Source organism: Triticum aestivum, chromosome 5B (assembly GCF_018294505.1).
Source record: "Triticum aestivum cultivar Chinese Spring chromosome 5B, IWGSC CS RefSeq v2.1, whole genome shotgun sequence".
NCBI classification, from domain to species: domain Eukaryota; kingdom Viridiplantae; phylum Streptophyta; class Magnoliopsida; order Poales; family Poaceae; genus Triticum; species Triticum aestivum.
The window spans coordinates 217,927,044-217,938,190 of NC_057807.1; positions in this window are offsets into that span (position 1 = coordinate 217,927,044).

Below are 11,147 nucleotides of genomic sequence, written 5' to 3' on the forward strand. Positions count from 1 at the left end.
AAAAAGTACCTCTGTAGTTTGTTTATCAAAGACAAGAGTGTTATAATTTTCCCCAGTGATTGTCGTTGCTTTTATTTACGTGAGAAATCCCCCAGTGGGTGGCTTAGCTGCAAATCCATTTCGCCTAAGTTTGTAAAAGAAAATCCCTGCCGAGTGACGAGCAAGCCTCTCACTCGGGGGCTTAGATGCGAATCCTTTTCGCCTAAGTATTTGAAAATCCTACCGAGTGACAAGCAAGCCTCTCACTCGGGGGCTTAGCCGCGAATTTGTTTTGCCCAAGTATTTAAAAATCCTACCGAGTGGAGAGCAAACCTCCCACTCGGGGGCTTAGCTGCAGTCCAGTACTCGCCTAAGTATTTGAAAATCCTACCGAGTGGAGAGCAAACCTCCCACTCGGGGGCTTAGCTGCAGTCAAGTACTCGCCTAAGTATTTGAAAATCCAACCGAGTGGAGAGTAAACCTCCCACTCGGGGGCTTAGCTGCAGTCCAGTACTCGCCTAAGTATTTGAAAATCCTACCGAGTGGAGAGCAAACCTCCCACTCGGGGGCTTAGTTGCAGTCCAGTACTCGCCTAAGAATTGAAAAAAAATCCTTGCCGAGTGACGAGCAAGCCTCTCACTCGGGGGCTTAGATGCAAATCCGTCTCGCCTAAGTATTTAAAATCCTACCGAGTGGAGAGCAAACCTCCCACTCGGGGGCTTAGCTGCAGTCCAGTACTCGCCTAAGTATTTAAAAATCCTACCGAGTGGAGAGCAAACCTCCCACTCGGGGGCTTAGCTGCAGTCCAGTACTTGCCTAAGTATTTAAAAATCCTACCGAGTGGAGAGCAAACCTCCCACTCGGGGGCGTATCTGCAGTCCAGTACTTGCCTAAGTCTTTAAAAATCCTACCGAGTGGAGAGCAAACCTCCCACTCGGGGGCTTAGCTGCAGTCCAGTACTCGCCTAAGTATTTAAAAATCCTATCGAGTGGAGAGCAATCCTCCCACTCGGGGGCTTAGCTGCAGTCCAGTACTCGCCTAAGTATTTAAAAATCCTACCGAGTGGAGAGCAATCCTCCCACTCAGAGGCTTAGCTGCAGTCCAGTACTCGCCTAAGTATTTAATCCATTCCGATCCGCAAGGACGACGAGGTGCAGGTCGACTGCTACCTTCTCCTTTGGAGCTACGCCACAAATAAGACATGTGCTCTGCAAGGACGACGAGGTGCAGGTCGACTGCTACCTTCTCCTTTGGAGCTACGCCACAAATACAACATGCACTCTGCAAGGACGACGAGGTGCAGGTCGTCTGCTACCTTCTCCTTTGGAGCTACGCCACAAATATAACATGCGCTCTGCAAGGACGACGAGGTGCAGGTCGACTGCCACCTTCTCCTTCGGAGCTACGCCACAAATACAGCATGCACTCTGCAAGGACGACAAGGTGCAGGTCGACTGCTACCTTCTCCTTCGGAGCTACGCCACAAATACAACCTGCGCTCTGCAAGGACGACGAGGTGCAGGTCGACTGCTACCTTTTCCTTTGGAGCTACGCCACAAATACAACGTGCACTCTGCAAGGACGACGAGGTGTAGGTCGACTGCTGCCTTCTCCTTCGGAGCTACGCGACAAATACAATGTGCGCTCCATCCTGATCCGCAAGGACACAGGTCGACTGCAATCTGTGCTCCATCCCTACCTACAAGAGTGATGAAATGCAGGTCGACTAGACTTTCCACCTCAGAGCTGCGTCTCAAGCACTAAAGTATATTCCGAGTGAAGAATAAAGTTCGCTCGAAGGCAAATGCAAGCATATTCAACGATAAGCCAAGTTCAGATAAGCCTGTAAAATTTTATCGGTTACAAAACCACTCGGCATTCCGAGGCAAATTTAAGGTGAAGCATAGAAGTTTTTCTTACTCCTCAGGTGGAGGACTGGAGGGTGCGGAAAACTTGTCCAGATCAATTCCGTCAGCGATCCGAGTGGCAGCAGCAATGAAGGTCTCCATGAAAGATTGGAAGTCGTGCTTCTTGGTATTGGCAACTTTGATGGATGTCAGCTTTTCCTCTCGCGTATCCTTGCAGTGAACACGGACCAGGGACAGAGCAACATCAGCGCCGCACCTGGCAGAAGACTTCTTCCATTCTTGCACTCGACCTGGAACCTCATTCAGTCGAGTCATTAGAGACTCGAGGTCATTTTGAAGCATCGCTCCTGGCCAGAGTGTCGTGTCGATTTGCGATGCCGCAACCTTCAGTCGAGCAAGGTAGTCAACCACACCAGCAACACAAGACTCCAGTCGGAGCACATTCATAGCGGCTTCATCCTTCACAGGAGAGTTAATGGGGTCCAAGCTTGTCTCCACTCGATTGGTCTCCTCCTCAAATTTCTGGCAGAATTCTGTAAACACAATTCGAAGTTAAGCCAACAGTTCTATGATGAGTCGATGATAACAAGTCAGTCGGATAGAAGAGATTACCTTCAAGCATGATGAATAACTTCTTGGCGAGCCCTCCCAGATAAGCCTCCAGATCGTTCTTCTTCCCTGCCAGTTCACTAGCCTTGTCACTCAGAGCTATTGTATCATTCTTCAGATGGCTGACCTCCTTGTTGGCCGCGTCGAGAGCAGCTTTCAGATTGGTGTTCTCCTCTTCAAGTTTACCGACTGAAGCCAGTTTTTCTTCCGCAAGCTTCATTTTGTCCAAAGCTGCCTTCTGCGCTTCAGCAAGATCATGGTCCTTCTTCTTTGGAGCCTCCTTCATTTTATCTACAAAGTGACAATGAGGTCAGAATCAGGAATGGGCAGAAAGATAAAGACAGTCGTCAAGATTCTCACCAACCATACCTTTTGCTTCATCTTTCGCCTTCTTAAAGTTCTCCTGAACAAGCTTCAAGTCAAGGTCGAGCTGGATATGTTTGTTTTCCAATTTAGTATAGCGAGCCACAAGCTCACAAGATATCATAATTACGCACGTACATAATTACGCACTCAAAATATCATGGGCATAGGCGAAGGCACGGCTACAACACGATACACAATGCGGCTCAACCGCCCCAGGATCCGTATATCTTCACACCTTTTCTTTTCAGGTCCCTATTTTCGGGAAGCCCTTTCCGATAGCCTGATTATCGGACCCATAATGGGATGGAAACACCAAGGAGACAAGAAGCTTTGGCGTACAAGGGAATCCTCAGGTGGTCTCTCATATCGATCGCTATACCTGTTTTACATGCCCACACGCAGCTCGCTCTTGGTTAAGGACATGTCCAATAGTCCTATTTTGCTTAACGCACTACTCGTATACATACGCTTTGGCGTATTATTAAAATAGCAATGGAAAATAATGTATAGTTTCAGCTTACTATTACATTTATTTATCCTTTTCCTTTACTGCTTATTCATTAAAAATTGCACTCGTACATTTTGGTACGTCCAACTCGCCAGGGGCTTCAGTGTACCCCATAACACGGCAAGAAAAGTCCGAACACTTTCGGTAGTGCGGCACCCCGAACTTATAGCATTATATGCATCAACTCCGAATCATGTCTTGGGTCAATAGTTGGGTTTGCCCAGCTCCCATGTTTTGGTGCCTTACGTTCCGTTATATCGGCTAAGGTAGCACAGGGAGATCTACTGCGATTGTGTCCCGGTTCTTCCGGACGAGCACCTCAGTAGAGAAAGCCGAAAACTGACAAACATGATGCGGCGAGAGCCGGTCGCTGTTCGAGAGGTCTCAAATCCATAAAGATTTTTTCCACTTCGGGCGAGGAATCGGCCTTGTCCGATTTAGGCGTGTATAGCGCCCCAAGTTCAGCCTTCCAAATACTAGGGGCTTTGCCAAAATTTAAAATTATAGACTTCTATGGCTAAGTGAGAGTGATAAAGCCGTATAGTCTGGTTGCCTTGTTCGCTGCGCTAAACACCTCCTTAAAGGACCAAAAATTTGGATAAAGAGTGTTTAGATTTATCCCGAACACCCTAGTATTAGTTACATGGGGGCAGAAGCCGACGACTGGCCAACTCTCAGATTTTATAAACGGCCGCACAGAAGGTAATATTTTAAATCAACAAGGGTTATATAACGCACATGAACTTGTTTTCATACTACAGGATCACATGAGTACATTTATTCAAATATTACATCCTTAGCCCATTCCTCCGCCACAAGGCGGGCACCCTTCAAGACACTGTCATAATACTTTTCGGGGTGGCGATGCTCCTTGCCCTCCGGCAGCCCCTCCGCCACCAGCTTCTCGGCATCCATCTTCGCCCAGTGCACTTTCGCACGGGCAAAGTCCCTACGCGCACCTTCAATACAGACTAACCACTTTATGACTTCAAGCCACGGGCAGGCATTCACAAGCCGCTTTACCAGGCCGAAGTAGCTGCTGGGCAGGGGCTCGACAAGCCACATCCGGACTATGAGATCCTTCATGGCTAGTTCGGCTGCCTTGTGAAGTTCGACCAGTTGCTTTAGCTGGTCGCTCAAGGACATCGGGTGTTCCGCCCCAATATACTGGGACCAGAACAACTTCTCCGTCGAGCTCCCTTCCTCAGCTTGGTAGAACTCTGCGGCATTAGAGATGCTGCGCAGCAGATCTGCGAATGCTCCTGTTGAGCTCCAAATTTGGGTAAGTAAAAAGAAAGTCTCCTTCACATGCTTGCTTTGCATATTGAATGCCTTACCCGCTGCAATCTTCTTGGCCGCTTGAACCTCTTGGAGGGCCTTTTGGGCTTTAGCATTGGCATCATGTGCGCTCTAGCGGGCCTTCGCAAGCTTGGACTCTTGTGTCTTAGAGTCACGCTCCAGGGACTTGTATTTTTTGACGAAGTCCTGGAGCTCTTGCTGGACCTCGTCAACCCGAGCCTCTTGTTTCTCACGCTCGGTGCGCTCCTTGGCCGCTTTGTTTTCTGCCTTGGACAGCGCCTTCTTAAGGGCCGCCACTTCAGTCGTGGCCCCTACTAAAATTCATGACGCTTCTATTAGCATCAACAACTTTTCCTTTATATGACATATAGACGGGGCATTATGTATCTTTGTTTTCCTCGAGCTGCCTCTTCACGAGGCCGAGCTCTTCCTCGTTCCGCTTCAGGTCCCACTTCAGTCTGGAGACCTCCGTAGTATGAGCGGCAGCGGCCAGCAGTGACGCCTGCTTATTCACATAGACATATTCTGATTAGACCCATGTGGATGTTATTTGATCCTCTGTTCAGCCTTTCTTTCCGAACACCAAACAGAGCATCAACGGCTACTGTCTATGTTGTGATATTTTCTCAAAATTCGATTACTTACCTCAAAACCCGTCAGGAGGCTGGTGCAGGCTTTGGTCAACCCGCTTTTGGTGGACCGAACCTTCTCAATCACTGTACTAATAAGAGTACGGTGTTCTTCATCAATGGAAGCGCCCTGAAGCGCTTCCAGCAAGTTGTCCGATGCCTCTGGATGGACAGAGGTCATTGGCACAGGCGGCTCGCCCCCCTTAGCGAGGGGCTGCCTACCTGAATCCGGAACCACTGGAGGTTCCGACGCAGTATCCGGCTGGGGGCCAGACTTATTGCGGCCCCCATCATCAGAATCCATGGGGTTCTTCCCCCTCATGTGCCCGGCGTCTGAGATTTCGCCTTGGGGCATCTCCATAACTGTCTCCCCCTGGTCCGGTATCCTCTGAGACAACACCTCGGTGTCGTCAGCGGGCCGGGGGGTGGTGGCCGTCTGGAGTGAATCGTTGTTCATCCCCGACTGGCCAAAAGACCCAACCGAGGAGGATATGTCGATGTGGGCTTTGGATGGACTGCACGATTGATAAGTCTCCAACGTATCTATAATTTTTGATTGTTCCATGCTATTATATTACCCCTTTTGGATGTTTATGGGCTTCATTTTAAACAATTATATCATTTTTGGGACTAACCTACTAACCCGTATTGTTGTTTTTTTTGCCTATTTCAGTATTTCGAAGAAAAGGAATATCAAATGGAGTCCAAACGGAATGAAACCTTCGGGAGCGTGATTTTTCGAACGAACGTGATCCACAGGACTTGGAGTGCAAGTCAAGAAGCAGACAAGGCGGCCACGAGAGGGTAGGGCGCGCCCACCCCTACAGGGCGCGTCCCCTGTCTCGTGGGCCCCTCGGGCGGCCACCGACGTACTTCTACCTCCTATATAAGCCTATGTACCCCGAAAACATCCAGGGAGCCAACGAAACACAATTTCCACCGTTGTAACCTTCTGTATCCGCGAGATCCCATCTTGGACCCTTCGTCGGCGCTCCGCCGGAGGGGGAATCGACCACAGAGGGCTTCTACATCAACACCATAGCCCCTCCGATGAGTTGTGAGTAGTTTACCACAGACCTTCTGGTCTATAGTTATTAGCTAGATGGCTTCTTCTCTCTTTTTGGATCTCAATACAATGTTCTCCCCCTCTCTTGTGGAGATCTATTCGATGTAAACTCTTTTTGCGGTGTGTTTGTCGAGATCCGATGAATTGTGGGTTTATGATCAAGTTGATCTATGAGAAATATTTGAATCTCCTCTGAATTCTTTTATGTATGATTGAGTTATCTTTGCAAGTCTCTTTGAATTATCAGTTTGGTTTGGCCTACTAGATTGATCTTTCTTGCCATGGGAGAAGTGCTTAGCTTTGGGTTCAATCTTGTGGTGTCCCTACCCAGTGACAGAAAGGGTTGCAAGGCACGTATAGTATTGTTGCCATCGAGGATAAAAAGATGGGGTTTATATCATATTGCATGAGTTTATCCCTCTACATCATGTCATCTTGCTTAAGGCGTTACTCTGTTCTTATGAACTTAATACTCTAGATGTAGGCAGGAGTCGGTCGATGTGTGGAGTAATAGTAGTAGATGCAGGCAGGAGTCGGTCTACTTGTCACAGACGTGATGCCTATATACATGATCATGCCTAGATAATCTCATAATTATTCGCTTTTCTATCAATTGCTCGACAGTAATTTGTTCACCCACCATAATACTTATGCTATCTTGAGAGAAGCCACTAGTGAAACCTATGGCCCCCGGGTCTATCTTTTATCATATAAGTTTCCAATCTACTTTTATTTGCATCTTTACTTTTTGCATCTATATTTTGAAATACCAAAAATATATTTATCTTATCATACTATCTCTATTAGATCTCACTTTCGCAAGTGATCGTGAAGGGATTGACAACCCCTTTATTGCGTTGGTTGCGAGTTCTTTGTTTGTTTGTGTAGGTGCATGGGACTTTTGAGGAGCCTCCTACTGGATTGATACCTTGGTTCTCAAAAACTGAGGGAAATACTTACGCTACTTTGCTGCATCACCCTTTCCTCTTCAAGGAAAACCAACGCAAGCTCAAGACGTCGCAAGAAGGATTTCTGGCACCGTTGCCGGCGAGGTCTTCGCTCAAGTCAAACCCATATCCCTCGCATTTATATTATTTGCCATTTGCCTCTCGTTTTCCTCTCCCCCACTTCACCCTTGTCGTTTTATTCGCCCTCTCTTTCCCAATCTCCTCCTCTCTTTTCGCTTGCCTTTTTCTGTTTGCTTGTGTGTTGGATTACTTATTGCCATGGCGCAAGATAATACCAAATTGTGTGACTTCCCGACTACAATTAATAATGATTTCCTTAGTACTCCGATTGCTCCTCTTAATGATGTTGAGTCTTGCGAAATCAATACTGCTTTGCTGAATCTTGTTATGAAAGATCAATTCGCCGGACTTCATAGTGAAGATGCCGCTACTCATCTAAACAATTTTGTGGATTTGTGTGATATGCAAAAGAAGAAAGATATGGATAATGATATTATTAAATTGAAGTTATTTCGGTTTTCACTTAGAGATTGTGTTAAAGTTTGATTTTCGTCTTTGCCTAAAAATAGTATTGATTCTTGGAACAAAGTGCAAAGATGCTTTTATCTCTAAGTATTTTCCTCCCGCTAAGATTATCACTCTTAGGAACGATATTATGAATTTTAAACAACTTGATCGTGAGCATGTTGCCCAATCTTGGGAAAGAATGAAATTGATGATTCACAATTGCCCTACTCATGGTTTGAATTTATGGATGACCATACAAATTTTTTATGTCGGTTTGAATTTTGCTTCTAGAAATCTCTTACATTCGGCCGTGGGAGGCACGTTTATGGAAATTACATTAGGAGATCCTACAAAACTTCTTGATAATATTATGGCTAATTATTCTCAATGGCACACCGAAAGATCTTCTAGTAAAAAAGTGCATGCTATTGAAGAAATCAATGTTTTGAGTGGAAAGATGGATGAACTTATGAATTTGTTTGCTACTAAAAATACTCCTCTTGATCCCAATGATATGCCTTTGTCTACTTTGATTGAGAATAATAATGAATCTATGGATGTGAATTTGTTGGTAGGAATAGTTTCGGTAACAATGCTTATAGAGGAAACTTTAATGCTAGACCGTTCCCTAGTAATTCCTCTAATAATTATGGAAATTCCTACAATAATTCTTATGGTAATTTTAATAAGATGCCCTCTGATTTTGAGAATAGTGTGAAAGAATTTATGATTTCTCAAAAGAATTTTAATGCTTTGCTTGAAGAAAAATTGCTCAAAGTTGATGATTTTGCTAGGAACGTTGATAGACTTTCGCTTGATGTTGATTCTCTTAAACCTAGATCTTCTCCTCCTAAGCATGATATCAATGAGTCTCTCAAAGCAATGAGAATTTCCATTGATGAGTGCAAGGAAAGAACTGCTAGATTGCGTGCTAAGAAAGATAGCTTTATAAAAGCGTGTTCTTCTAGTTTCCATGAAAATAATGATGAAGATCTTAAAGTTATTGATGTTTCTCCTATTAGATCTTTGATTTGTAATATGAATCTTGATGATTATGGGACTTAAGATGAATCAACTTTACCTAGAAGGCGTCCCCAGAATTCGGAGTTTATAGATCTTGATGCTAAATTTGGTAAAAGTGGGTTTGGAGAGGTCATGACTTTAAATAGTATTGAACCCACTATCTCGGATTTCAGGGAATTTGATTATGATAATTGTTCTTTAGAAGGTGCTATTTCCTTGTTGCAATCTGTTGTTAATTCTCCTCATGCTTATAGTCAAAATAAAGCTTTTACCAAACATATCGTTGATGCCTTGATGCAATCTTATGATGAAAAACTTAATTTGGAAGTTTCTATACCTAGAAAACTTAATGATGAGTGGGAACCTACTATAAAGATTAGAATTAAAGATCATGAGTGTTTTGCTTTGTGTGATTTGGGTGCTAGTGTTTCCATGATTCTGAAAACTTTATGTGATATTCCAGGTTTCCATGAACTTGATGATTGCTCTCTAAATTTGCACCTTGCGGATTCCACCATTAAAAAGCCAATGGGAAGGATCAATGATGTTCTCATTGTTGCAAATAGAAATTTGGTGCCCGTAGATTTTATCATTCTTGATATAGATTGCAATGTTTCCTGCCCTATTATTCTTGGTAGACCTTTCCTTAGAACAATCGGCGCATTATTGATATGAAGGAAGGGAATATTAGATTCCAATTTCCATTAAAGAAAGTCAAATTACTTTATGAATCTATCATGCGGTCTACTTATGAATTTAGTGCCAAAGATGGCACTACTTAGATCTATCTTCGCTTTTATGCCTAGCTAGGGGCGTTAAACGATAGCGCTAGTTGGGAGGCAACCCAATTTTATTTGTGTTTTTTGTTTTTGTTCCTGTTTAGTAATAAATCTTGCATCTACCTTCTATTTAGATGTGTTTTTATCTTTTAATTAGTGTTTGTGCCAAGTAGAACCTATAGGATAACCTAAGATGATAGTTGATTTGATTCTGCTGAAAAACAGAAACTTTGCACGCACGAATTTAGTTTTGTTAGGTCACAGAAACGTGGTTTTGCGTTGATTATTATTGCTGCTGATCAATAGACAAATGTTCCAGGACTTCCTATTTTGGTAGGATTTTTAGAGTTCCATAAGTTTGCGTTAGTTACAGATTTCTACAGACAGTTCTGTTTTTGACAGATTCTGTTTTTCGTGTGTTGTTTGCTTAGTTTGATGCATCTATGGCCAGTAAAATAGTTTATAAACCATAGAGAAGTTGGAATACAGTAGGTTTAACACCAAAATAAATAAATAATGAGTTCATTACATTACCTTATGTGGTATTTTTGTTTTCTTTCACTAACGGAGCTTATAAGATTTCCTGTTGAGTTTTGTGTTGTGAAGTTTTCAAGTTTTGGGTAAAGCTTTTATGGACTATGGAATAAGGAGTGGCAAGAGCCTAAGCTTGGGGATGCCCATGGCACCCCAAGATATTCAAGGATAGCCAAAAGCCTAAGCTTGGGGATGCCCCGGGAAGGCATCCCCTCTTTCATCTTCGTTCATTGGTAACTTTACTTGGAGCTATATTTTTATTCGCCACATGATATGTGTTTTGCTTGGAGCGTCGTGTATTATATTAGTCTTTGCTTTTTAGTTTACCACAATCATCCTTGCTGTACACACCTTTTGGGAGAAGCCCACTTGATTAGAATTTGCTGGAATACTCTATGTGCTTCACTTATATCTCTTGAGCTTGATAGTTTTTGCTCTAGTGCTTCACTTATATCTTTTAGAGCACGGCGGTGACCTTGTTTCCTCTTTCGTGCAAAGGGGGCAAGCACAGGCATGGACTACCGAGGCATCAGGCAAATGCTACTATTTCGATGCAACGAGACCAAGACTAGCTGAGCGGCAGGACGGAGGACACCGTGGAGCCCAAGACGACGTCATCGCCAGTGCCTATGGCAGCCGAAGACCAACTTTAGTCAGGATAACTTGTACTAGATGTTACCCTTCAAAATGGCCGTTGTTGGCGCCCTTCCCACTCAAATTTGGGAAGAGGACCAGGACCTCTATATATAGGGATAGCCACCATAGTAGGGGGGATTGAATCCTTCTCAAGCAGACCACCACCACAAGAACACCTCTCGCGAGGTTGTTCTTCCCTTGTATAGTTCATCATCAGCCCTTGAGGCAATCCACCGCAACGGTGGCCCGAACTAGTATAAATCTTGTGTCCCTTGTGTTGTTCATCGTTTAGCTTAGATCCATAGCGAGGCGTTGGGACGTGGATCGGTAGGGGGAAGATCTTCGTGCGCACCCCAGAGTTCGAACCTTAAGGGTT